We start from the raw sequence: 13,258 nt of genomic DNA on the forward strand, positions 1-13,258 counted from the left end.
CATCACTGATATGGATTGAAGTCTTTATTAAATGGAATAACAGAACTTGAATGCAATTAAAAAAAAAGAAAAAATATACAATCACATAGTAGAAGAGAACTAAAATGAAAGGAGACCTATGTTCTTTAAGCTTGCTGGAGTCTACTCAGGTGAAAAAAATCACTTCTATTAATCTCGTTTTTCCATATTCCAGAGAATAATTAGTATAAAATACTCACTCTCTGTGAAGAGCTATTATAATATTTCATTCTTGAAAGTTATTTTTCTCATTTGTTCCTCTCTGAAAGATATACCCGGGGCGTGGGGGGATGTAAATCTGTAGCCCTGACTATTTCTTTTCTTCTTTTTTTTTTTTTGCGGTACGCGGGCCTCTCACTGTTGTGGCCTCTCCCGCTGCGGAGCACAGGCTCCGGACGCGCAGGCTCAGTGGCCATGGCTCACGAGCCCAGCCGCTCCGCGGCATGTGGGATCTTCCCGGGCCAAGGCACGAACCCGTGTGCCCTGCATCGGCAGGCAGACTCTCAACCACTGCGCCACCAGGGAAGCCCAGCCCTGACTATTTCTAAGGAAGCAATATTCTTACAACTTGATTTGATATGATTTGTTACTCCGAGATCAGCATAGCATAATAGTTACACGCATGATCTCTAGAGTAAAACTATTTGACTTAAATCACGTTTCTAATTCTTACTAGCCATACAATTTTGGAACAATTTCTCATTCTTTCTGGGGCTCAGTTTCTTTATTAATAAGACAATCACAATACTAGTACTGTTTTGTAGGAATTATTGGGGCAGTACATGATCTAATATATGATACACTGAAGTAGTATCGGGAATATTGGAAGCAATCAATAAATGTTAGGTATTTTTTAAGTGCTAATTGTGACTAAATGCTCTTCAGTTTGCATGTTCTATGTGGTTTCCTCCCATTTCTTTGCCAAGGTCTGAGATTTTAATATATTAGCATTTACTTCTATATGCAAATACATTTGCATTTACAAATCACTTAACCATTTAAGCCCATATTTTGATATTTTGGGTTTGGTTCAGAGATCTCCAATTATTATAATATGTTGAGTTTAGCAGGCTTGAATGAACACAGGATGTTAAAATGTCTCTGTAATTATCTTCTGTATAAGAAAATGTAGGAAGGAATGCCATACATTTCCAATTCTTCCTTGTTATTTGTCTTGATAAGACTGGAGCTCAGTGCTTCAGAACAATTTCCTTGCTGCCAAGACTTTATTTTCAGCAGAAATAAAGTAACAGTTTTCTTCAGAGAAGGACCTTGACAACAAAAGGTACATCCGTGAGGATAACTTTGTCACCCATGTTAGCTCTGTGTATTATAATTTTTGTATTATTGTTTTCAATTATCCTTCTTAACTTCAAGAGAAGTCCATGATATATAAGAATTTTTCTGATAAGCGCACCACAGTTACTAACTCTGATCTTATATTTATTAATTGTATATATACATCTAAATTTAAACCACTTACACTGATATCAAGGTTCTCATTGCAATCTAATTCATACCTCTGTTTTATATTATTTTGCAAGGTGAAGTCTCATTTTGATGGTTGGTTTCCCATGTATTCAGAAGTTCTTCTAGACAATAAACTGAAATTTATGAAATTTACAAAAGAAAATACATTTTAAGACATCACTTTTAAACACTCAAGAATGCAAATAAGATAGAAAAAATTTTTAAATGTAAGTACAATTTATCCATTCATTTTTTACTATTAACTGCAGAATAAATTGGAAATTACCACTTGTAAATAACTGACATTAAAGTATAAAACTTTTTACTTATGACAGATATTTACGAGGTAATTACTGGTGCTTTAATCATTGAAAGTTTGCACATCTGATTGATGCTATTCTAAGCAGTTAATATACCCAGACAGTCAGGACATAATGACCAAACCTATCTTTGAAGCAAATGCCTTTCACATAACACATATCCACTCAGTCACAAAGTACTATTTATTCTATCGCTACAATGCCTCATATATCTATTTCCTTCTTCACAGTTCCATAACCTTTTCCCTATTCAGATTTTCATTATTTTTATATGGAACTTTTATAATATTCTACAAACTCTCTTCACTAGTTCTCACTTTCCACTACTTTTCTCAAAACGCCTCTAGAATTAATACCCCCATTGCACAGCTTTACTGATATTACCCTTTCAATATCGTGAGACTATCAATTATTTATGTATTAAATTCAAGCTCATTAAAATAAAAAAATTATAAAATTGTGCCATTTTCTTAACAGCTGTATTTCTGACTATTTTCAAATATGAAACCTTTAACCCACATCATGATGTATTTTGTTTTGTTTTGGAGACTCTGGCACTCCAGGTGACACAACTTGAATTTGAAATAGAGTGAATGGAATGTTCCTAGCTCAAATTTATTTTATTTAGTCTGAATGGTCTATGGTTACTTCTAAGATATTTTGGAGACTTCACATAAATTGTAAAGAAAATCTTTCTGCATCCCTATTTTTTAAAGATCTGATCCCAGTCCAACTACAAAATCATATAACTTGTTGCTGGACATAAAGTTTCAATCGGTCAAGTGCAGACTCATATGACCAAGACTTTAAGTTCTCTGGACCATATTATTCCAGCTTGAGTCCCAAATGCATTGCTGGACTCATAAGAATAAATGTACTAGAAGGGAGGATCAAGATGGCAGATGGCTTCCCTGGTGGCGCAGTGGTTGAGAGTCTGCCTGCCGATGCAGGGGACACGGGTTCGTGCCCCGGTCCGGGAGGATCCCACATGCCGCGGAGCGGCTGGGCCCGTGAGCCATGGCTGCTGAGCCTGCGCGTCCGGAGCCTGTGCTCCGCAACGGGAGAGGCCACAACAGTGAGAGGCCCGTGTACCGCAAAAAAAAAAAAAAAGATGGCAGAGTAAGAGATCATGGACCTCACCTCTCCCAACAAACACATCAATAATACATCTACATGTGGAATAATTCTCATGGAAAACTAACTGGAAACTGGCAGAAGTACTCCTATACAACCAAGACTGTAAGAATGATACACAATTGGGTAAGACCGAAAAAAAAAACCTGGATCAGAACCTGTATCCCTGGGAGAGGACTAAGAAGAAAAGGGGGATTTCACGGGTGGACACTCACCCTGGGATGTGAGAGGGTTGACCCACAGCCTGAGCGTCCCAGTCCTGGGCTCCTACATGGAAGAGACAAGCCCCCTTGGCTGTTTGGAGAAGCTCTGGGGCAGACAGAGGGGCTGGAGGAGCCTAGACTACACTCGTGTGGAGTGCCTGGATGCTGCTTGCCACCAGACAGGCGGACAGAGGTCTTCCCCAGCAGCTGCTACCTCACTGTGCGCCCAAACCCAAGCCAAATGAATGCCCTGGCCCCATTCACTCCATGCCACAGCTTGACACCGGATCTAGGGCATCCAGAACCTGGGAAAGGCTTGATGTAGGGACACGGGGGCAACCCAAGGCCCAGCGTGTGGTCCAGGTGGGGCAACAGTGGGCAAACAGCACCCCAGAAGCAGCCCAGACATCTGACAGCAGCATGGCTGCTTGAATTCCCACAACCCACTATGCCACACTCCCCAGTCCCAGCCAAGAAAACACTCTGTCCCCACCTACTCCATGTCACAACCTAGCACTAGATCTGGGATGACCACAACAGGGGAAAAGCTATAACTTTGGGCTGTGTGTGAGACGGGCCACAGATGCCTACACAGGCAGCACATCAGACTTCCGTCATTGCACAAGCCGCACTTACTTCAGCATTCCCCTCATTTGGGGCAAAGTCTCCAGGGTAGGGAGAAGGAAAAACACACAAAGGAAACAGAGCCAGCTCAAGCCTGACCCTCACAACGTCTGCTCTAGCAACTTGGAAAGAGACCCTGCCCCAACAGGGCAACTATGGCCACTGAGCAGAGAGGAAGTCCCACCTCGCACCCTGAGCAGGCTTTAGCTCCTCCATCACCACCACCACACCCCCCGCCAAGGTGATAGTGGCCAGCACACCCTGAGGAAGATGTGACTGGCAACCACATCAATCCAGTCTTCCCACCAAAGGCGTCATACACATACCGTCTACATAGGGGTGCTCCCACATAAGAACAACCCTTCAAGAACACACTGGGTAACTGTTTCACCTGAACTCATAAAGACAGAGAAAGTTACGTAAAGTGGAAAGGCAAAGGAAATACTCTCAATTGAAAGAGGAAGAGCAAACCCCTGAAAATTAAATAATGAAATAGAGATAATCAGTCTACCAGACAATGAACTCAAAACGTTAGTAATAAAAATTCTAACTGAATTAGGGAAGAGAACTGATCATAGACCATTTTAACAAGAAACTCGAAACTATAAAGAAGTCCCAGTCAAAACTGGATAATTCAATTTCTGAGATAAAAAGCACTCTAGAAGCAATGAATAGCAGACTAAATGACATAGAAGAATGCATAAGTGATTTGGAATTTAGAATAATGGAAATCACCCAATTAGAAGAGCAGACAGAAAGACAAATTAAAAAGAATAAAGCAACATGCAAGATCTGTGGGATAATAGAAAGTGTGCCAACTACACGTAATAAGGGTTCCAGAAAGAGAAGAGAGAGAAAAGGAAATCAAAAATGTATTTGAAGAAAGTATGGCTGAAAATTTCCCAAACGTAAGGAAGGAAACAGAGATCCAGGTACAGGAAGAACAGACAGTCCCAAACCAGATGAAACCAAACAGACCTACACCAAGACATGTCACAATTAAAATGGTGAAATTTAAAGATAAAGACAGGATTCTAAAGGCAGCAAGAGACAAAAAAGAGTCAGTCACAAGAGAACCTCCATGAGACTATCAGCTGATTTCTCTGCAGAAACTTTGCAGGCCAGAAGGGAATGGCATGACATATTCAAAGTTCTGAAAGGGAAAACCCTGCAACCTAGGCTACTATATCCAGCCAGATTATCATTTAGAAGAGAAAGAGATATAAAGAATGTCTTAGACAAGCAGAAACTAAAAGAATTCAGCAATACTAAACCTACCCTAAAAGAAATGTTAAAGGGTCTTCCCTAAATGAAAAAAAAAAGTAAGAGTCCATATTAAAGGGAAAATCCCAACAGGAAAGGCAAATATATAGTAAGGATTGAAGATCACTCAAGCCAGGACATAGATTAAAAAACAAAACAAAACAAAACAACTAAATATATATACACCATGGATACAGACATTCATATGGTTTTATGATCAGGCCGTTTTCTCTTATTTTGATATATTTATTTTATACCAGTACTATAATGTTAAATTACCTGTAGCTTTGTAGACTATTTTGGTACCTGGAAAGGCTAGATTGCTACGTCTCTTTTTTAATATATTTCAATACGTATTTTGTTAATCTTATAATTTTTTACTTCTATGTCTAAATTGTAATTAATGTACTTATGAAAATACACATGTATTGGAATCACATAAATCTTAGATGAGTCTAGAATAGTATAATCATCTACACAGGATTAGTCTTCCCATCAAGGTACATTTAATATATACTCAATTCATTAAATGTCCTTCTTTATATCTTTTAATAAAGTATTACAATCTCTTTCATATAAGCCATGTACATTACTAGGTGTATTAACTTATTTAATAAAAAAGTTCACTAAGTACCTCTAATGTGACAGCATAGTTTTCAAAAGCAAAGGTTAAAATGTAGAGCAAATACATACATAGGTTCTTTCTAACTAAGCTAACATGCTAGTGGGAGAGGCAGACATTAAATACATAACCACACAAATAATTACACAGGTGAGACTGTGAAAGATGCCACAAATGAGTCGTACATAAGATATTGTAATAGAGAAATTTGGCCTAATTATAAGAGAATAGTGTTAAATGATTACTCTAGGATTTAGTTACCTAGAAGAAAAGTAGAAGAAAGGATGCTTTAGGTAAAAAAATAGTCTATGTATATGCTTTGTAGCAAGAAGGATTACGGATAAAGTTATAAATCATAATCAATCTACCCAGAGAAGTCCTGATTTATGCTTGTTGTCCCAGAGTAATTATTGACATCATCTACTCTCATCCTTAAAATTATCCTTGCTTTTATGATGCTACATGGTAAGTCTAACCATGAGTCATTCAGTGGACTAAAAGACAACTGTGACTGGAGCCTAGTGAGCGAAAAAGTATGTGATGCTAGCTGGTGTAGAGAGCCATGGACCAAGTAAGGAATGACCTTATAAACCATGTTAAGGATTTTAAAATTTATATTGAATTTAAAGTATTAAAAAGCTAAGTATGGTGAGTTTATAAAATTTATATTTTGAAGAGGTTACTCTGGAAATTGAATGGAAGAGGTCAAGAGTGGATTGTAGTTAGATCACTAGGAGGCTTATAGCATAGACTGAGAGAGAGAGGGACAGAGAGAAAGAATTGTCCTAGATTAGATGGGTAGTAATGCAACTGTAGAGAAGTGTACTAATTCACTAAATAATCAGTGAAATAATCAGTGGAATAATCAGTGGCAGTTAGATAGCACAGAGGATTCCTAGGTTCATCTCACTGGACATCAGGGGCCAAGAGAGACAACAGTATTAAAGTATCTGCTTTTTTTTCTTGATGCTGGTAAGGATCAGGGCTGGGAAGACAGTCTATTTAAAAATATTGTGGGCGAGGTGTTTTTCAAGATATCAAAGAAGAAATGTCAAGTGAGAGGCTCAAAATGTGGACCTGGATATTGGACGTTAGCTCTAGATTGTATAAAATGAAAGTCTGTTAACTTTGTATTGAGCTTCATTATTGAAGTGTTCTTATTATGATTGCTTTTTTTCAGTAGATTTTCTTGGTATATCTGGGTAACAAAGCACATCATCGACATACAATTTCAGTAATTAATTTAAAATATTTGTGTCTAAAAAGGTTTTCCTGCGTTACTGATTTCTTTGCCCTGGACAGCCAAAGGAATGATAGCAATTATATCAGTCGTCTTTGTCTTCATGATTCTGTTGAAAATGATTCTAATTTTTTTACTATGAAACATAATATTTGGTGAAAGTTCTTATAAATACCCTTAATCAAGTTCAATGTTTCCTTCTACTTGTAGTTATTTCCTTTCTCTTCTATATTGACAAATCTCTTGGTAAATGTACAAATCCATCCCTGACTTTAACCAAAATTTGGTCATCATGTAGTATTATTTCAGTACAGTAGTGTATTATGTTCACTTTTTTATGTAGGATTTTTGCTTCTATGTTTGTAACGGATGCTGTTCCAAAATATTTTCCTGTGTGTGAAAATAATTTGAATAATGCTATGCTTACCTTATGAATCTGGATGGGAATCTTCCATCTTTTGCCAGCTACTAAATAGTTTGTCTAGGAGTCAATTTTTGTTATTAAGATATTTTCAAATTCATTCTTAAAAATTACCATCGTTGTGCATCCAAATAGATATTCATTTATTTATCTATAGAATACAGTCATATTTATTCAATTTCCCTACATTGTCTTGAGTCTCTTTATCATCATATATGTCTTTGTAAGAAATCATACATTTAAACAAGGTTTTTATGCTTATCACTAAAAATTATACATTATGCTACATTCTCATTGATTTAGATCTACTTATGCCTTTTGAATAAATTTATCCTTCATATGTTTGGAACTGTTGTTTTTTCTGCTTTGTAAACATAAATTACCTTACTTTTGATATTTGAAGGAATTTTCACGTTTCTGGTTTGCTGATAGTACTGGTTATGAGTCTTTTTTTTTTTTTTTTTTATAAAAAGCTACATATATTTTATAACATTAAGACATAACTGGGGCTTCCCTGGTGGCGCAGTGGTTGGGAGTCCGCCTGCCGATGCAGGGGACACAGGTTCGTGCCCCGGTCCGGGAAGATCCCACATACCGCGGAGCGGCTGGGCCCGTGAGCCATGGCCGCTGAGTCTGCGAGTCCGGAGCCTGTGCTCCGCAATGGGAGAGGCCGCAGCAGGGAGAGGCCCGCGTACCAAAAAAAAAAAAAAGACATAACTGAATTCAAGCAGTGTATAGGCTTAGTCCAATATCCTGATAATTTTTTTCATTTTTTGATGAATCTCTGTCCACCATCATTTATCTCTTCTATTAGATTCTTTCTTTCAAATGACCTTTGCTTGATGTCCTTAATTTTGAACTGCCCAACCAATAAATTCTATAAATATTTTCAAGTATTATTACATCTCACAGCTGGTAAATCTAAGGTCAGTAACAATATGGTAACATATAGAATGCTGCTATTATTTTTCATTTTTATCAAAACTCTTAGCTACCCACTGACATCTTTGATAAGATCACCTGGGCCTATGCTATTGTTGATAATTCAAAAATTGAATTGCTAAAATAACTTTTATATAATTAAAATAACAAATGAGAAAAATAACTTTAGGAAATCCTTAGAATTAATTTTAAATGCTTTAAAAATCCTATTCTAGTAATTTTAAACAAGTTAATGAAAAACTGAAAAATACTTACCCTTAGCTATCATAAATGCAGCTAGTACCAGAACAATTAAATAAAGCAAGGCAAATATCACTGCAGCAAGGCACCATGGAGACTCTGCCCAAAGAGAGAAAGGTGATTCACTATGATGATCAATGGAAACAAGACTGAGGAGTTGGGATTAGAAGGAATTTTGGTTAGGAATATTCAACCCGTTAAATTGGAATGAAATCTAAACCCATGGGAGTACTGCATTGTTGGTATTCCCCAGTCTGTTAGGAAAACTCTAAAAATTACTTGAAAATTTGGATATAGCCAGGGAAAATATGAATATTTTATGTAGGAATGTTGTTGAACTAACAAGTTGCTCTATTAAAGAAATTTTATAATTAAAAAGAGCACTTCAGAAATCCTACTAGGGATTTAATTCATCACCCTCCTTTAATTAAAAAATATTTCTTCCATCTTTGTAGCAGAACTAGGTTAAGAATAAAACTTCTGGGCTTCCCTGGTGGCACAGTGGTTAAGAATCCGCCTGCCAACACAGGAGACACGGGTTTGAGCCCTGGTCTGGGAAGATCCCACATGCCACGGAGCAACTAAGCTCGTGCACCACAATTACTGAGCCTGCACTCTAGAGCCCGCGAGCCACAACTACTGAGCCCGCATGCTGCAACTACTGAAACCCGCTCACCTAGAGCCTGTGCTCCGCAACAAGAGAAGCCACTGCAATGAGAAGCCAGAGCACTGTAACGAAGAGTAGCCCCCCGCTCGCAGCAACTAGAGAAAGCGCGGGCGCAGCAACGAAGACCCAACGCAGCCAAAAATAAATAAAAAATAACAACAAAAAAAAGAGGATAAAACTCCTATGTTAGCTGTTGGCCCTGACAGACACTCTGTGACAGTTTTGATAAAAGTCTAGTTATTATGACATACCTCACCAGCTCCATTTTGTTTTTAGAAAAACTGCAGGATTAAAGGAGCACTTACCTTTTGCAAAGCTAAAATATCAAACCCAAAAAGTATCTATGAAACATTCTTGATTCTATGGCTATGGTACATCATTTTAAGCCATTGTTGATTGTTCAAACAAAATCATCAGTAGTTCATTGTTCATTCTCATTTGCTCTTAACACAGCACTTTAGGTCACTATGACCAGTTTAAAAGACTTCGTATGAGGGATAAATCCAATTCAGAGATTAGTCCGCAAATATTTGTTCTCATGACTAGTTCATTAAAATATTAAGGCAAAAAAGGGAATCTAGAGTTCTGAGTGTTTTTACCTTTTGTTTTTAAAATCCTAGTTATTTTTCTCTTCCGAATATTTGAAGAACAATGAATTTTGAGTTCTGAGTATGTTATACTTTCATCACAAGAGTCTAGAAAATATATTAGAAAAATGCATGTGGTAAATAATTATAATTTATATATACACATGTATATATATATACATTCTTTTATGATATATAGACATACAATTAAAAGCATGTTAGAAATCATAAACAAAAATTGCCCCCATTTCAGGCTTATAAGAAAGTTTTAAAATTGGCTCAGTTAGGTAGTTGCTTTGTGAAATGTGACGCTTTTTTCTTCTTTAATCCTTAGTTTCTTATCTATAAATAGGAATAACAATAGTATTTATTTATAGATATATTGTGGAGATTAAGTTAATCTATATAAAGTCAACAGCATAGCACTTGGAGCAATAAACATGCAATAAGTGTTATTATTGTAAAAGTGGTCATAGTAGTAGTGTAGAATAGTAATTGTAAGAATAGAATGGAAAATATTGTCAGGAGTAAAACTGGTTGCAGAAGCAAGAGTAGAAATTTAAAAATTAATTTAAATACCTGTAATGTAAATGTCTACAATTGTTCCTTCTTATAGTTGAATTTAATCTTAATGAAAGAAGCATGAGAAAAAAAATCATCTAATTCTTGCTAGGTAGATAAATTTTCTTAGCAACATATTGCATGTACTTCTTCAGTGCAAATGAAGCAGAATTCACAGCCACAAAGTCAATAACATTTTTCCAAGTAATATTAACTCTAACTCCATTGTAAATGTTCACTTAACAAACAATGATTCAAATTTAAATCCCCTTAAACCGGAAAATTTTAAATTCAAATAAAGGCAAAAGATTTTTAACTCTTCCTCTAAAAGTACCTAGCTATGGACTTTGTTATTTATATTATTTTCTCATTAAATAAAGGGATTTCTTAGCAATAGCAGCAGTACCTCTATTTATTTCATGCAATTCCTCTGGCGAAGGTTGATCAGTACAGGGTCTGGATGGTGCTGGTGTCTCTGGTCCCATAGCTGAACTTAGGCTGCATGGATCAGATGATGAGCAGAGGGTTAGAATGAAACAGGATCAAGGAAACAGATCTCTTCATACTGCAACATCAGACAGGATGTTTACTCTAAATTTAATATGTAAAGTATTTTTTACATTTAAGAAAATAAAAGGCAATGTAATTCAGCCCCTATAGATTAAATTTGTTATTCTTCCATGTATAATGAAGCGCTTTTTTATTTCCAAAGATAAAGTTTAAAATTACATTCTCCATAATGATTTCTTCTCTGCCTTGTTATTTTTCAGAAACAGTGAATGAACAATGAAGACTAAAACACTGTTATGTAAATAAATGATGTATTGTACTTAAATAAAATGTAACAAATACTGATTTTTAGAAATATCTTTTTTTGTGGTTATAAATATTCATGCCCATTATTAGAAGGTATACTAGAGAAAATGAAAATGACATACAACTCTGTTCCTGCAATACGTCTGTTGAAATAATTATTCATAACTTTTCTTAGTTTCTCAAGTGACCAATGGCTGTTTTGTTTAAAAAAGTAAAAGGAACAATTTAACTATCAATAAATTAAATAATGAGATAATTTATAATGTATGTCTACAAAAAAACTTTCACAGTCATTAAGTATAGATGAGACAGTTCTGCAAGTATTGATGTGAATAATGTTCCGTGATATATTAAGTGGGATAATATTCAAATTATTGCAAAATATGATTTTATACTATATTTGGTAGAAAAATATCTGTTGTTATCCGTGTGCTTACAGTATAATAATATGTGTTTAACCTGGTAATTTAAGATTGCAATATAATAATATTTAAGTGACTAACTTGGTAAATTTTTATTTTACGTATGTAGTTTTCCATTTTTGTGTTGCTGTTTTTAATGAACATATGTTTTTTATCATTGAAAGGATGAAATTTATGTGCATTAAAGTGTGCACATAAATTTCATCCTCAGCCTAATGTGTGCTCTCAGATATACATACCACAATGACCACAGGGGCCTCTGCCCTCACCTTTGATCAATAGAAATAAACTTCATAGCAAAAGAATATAATTTGACTGGGAGACCATAAGTATTCTTGGGTCTTGCATTGTTTTGGAAGAGGGTAAAGACAATGATCATTTACAGACATTAATAATTTAAGCACATGTGCTTTAAATTCAAGTAAATGCTAAAAAGATGGAAAGAAAGTATATCTTCAAAAATTATAGAGGAAAACATAAACTGAGAAAAATTAATAAACCCAAAGAAGCTAGAAAGGAGAGGGGGAAAAAGCCTAGAGTAGACAGGACAAACAGAAAGCACAAAGTTATGATATTGATAAAAAATAAAATGTATCAACAGTAGATGTGGGTGCTGTAAATGCTCTGGTAAAAAGATAAAAATTATCACAGGATTTTAAAAAATTTTTAATGTTTTGCGTTATTTACAAAAGTCATATCTAGTAGATAAGGGTGCACAATAGTTGAAAATAAAAGATAAAAATATATACAATGCAAACACTAATCAAATTAAAGCAGTTATAGCTCTTGATATCTGACAAAATACACTTTAATGCAAAATGTAGTATTTAAGGTGGGTTTCTTGATAATAATGAAAGTTTCAATTCAACAGTAATCATAATTTTAATATAACTTTTTAATATAACTTCAAAATGTAGCAAGGATAAATAATATGTATATACAGAAGGGGCAACAAACAAAACACATTCAAAGCCTTTTTCCTAGTGCTGCTTTTGGAAATGCATCATTGTTCTTGGTCTTCTTCAGTTTTTTATTATAATGTGATTTTTGTGAACTATTTTTCTCTCTTTTATCCTGTTAATGTTAATTAGACTTCATAAATCTGTAGGTTTTTGTCTCATTATCACTGCTTTGAAAAAGCCTTTGCTGTTAATTTTACAGAAGACACTTTTCCTCTTCACTCTTTCTGAAATGCTGCTTTCTAAACACGTTTATTTAAGTTGCTTTATGTTTAATTTATTTTTCATAATTTCTATCTTTTTGTCTCTGTGTGCTATATTTTAAACAGTGCTTCAGAAATATCTTCCAATTCATTAACTTTCTCTTCATCTGTGTCAAAGTAGATGGTAAACCTATCCAATATTTATTTTATTTTATTTTATTAGTAATTCTATTTAGTGCTTTTTCAAATCTGCTTGGTCATTTTTAAAGTTTCTTGTTCTCTAAACACATTGCACAATTTGTCTTATATTACTTTCAACACAGTAAATGTAGCTAATTTATGCATATCTGATTATTGCAGTAATAATTTTGTGAATATCTTCTGCTGTCATTTTTATTCCTGCTGGTTCTTTCTAAGGTTTCTTGTTTACTTGTGTGCTTAGTTTTTTAGTTTGTTTGTTTCTGACTCAGATTTTCATCTTTCTCACTAATTTATTTATGAGAGCTTATTAAACCTGGAACAAAAGAGTTGCCCTAGAGAATATTT

The 13,258-nt window shown here is 35.1% G+C and overlaps 1 long non-coding RNA gene across 1 annotated transcript; it reads right to left on the reverse strand.

Moving 5' to 3' along the window:
• Positions 1-562: 562 nt before the first annotated feature.
• LOC113613010 (uncharacterized) lies at positions 563-9,949 on the reverse strand. Its single transcript, XR_003430049.1, has 4 exons — positions 9,764-9,949; positions 8,513-8,596; positions 1,539-1,622; positions 563-1,289 (listed from the first exon to the last, which is right to left on the reverse strand). It is a non-coding gene; the product is annotated as an uncharacterized LOC113613010 (long non-coding RNA).
• Between the last annotated feature and the right edge of the window lie 3,309 nt (positions 9,950-13,258).

Source organism: Aethalodelphis obliquidens, unplaced genomic scaffold (assembly GCF_003676395.1).
Source record: "Aethalodelphis obliquidens isolate GAN/ISIS:26980383/991018 unplaced genomic scaffold, ASM367639v1 scaffold83, whole genome shotgun sequence".
Taxonomy (NCBI): Eukaryota; Metazoa; Chordata; class Mammalia; order Artiodactyla; family Delphinidae; genus Aethalodelphis; species Aethalodelphis obliquidens.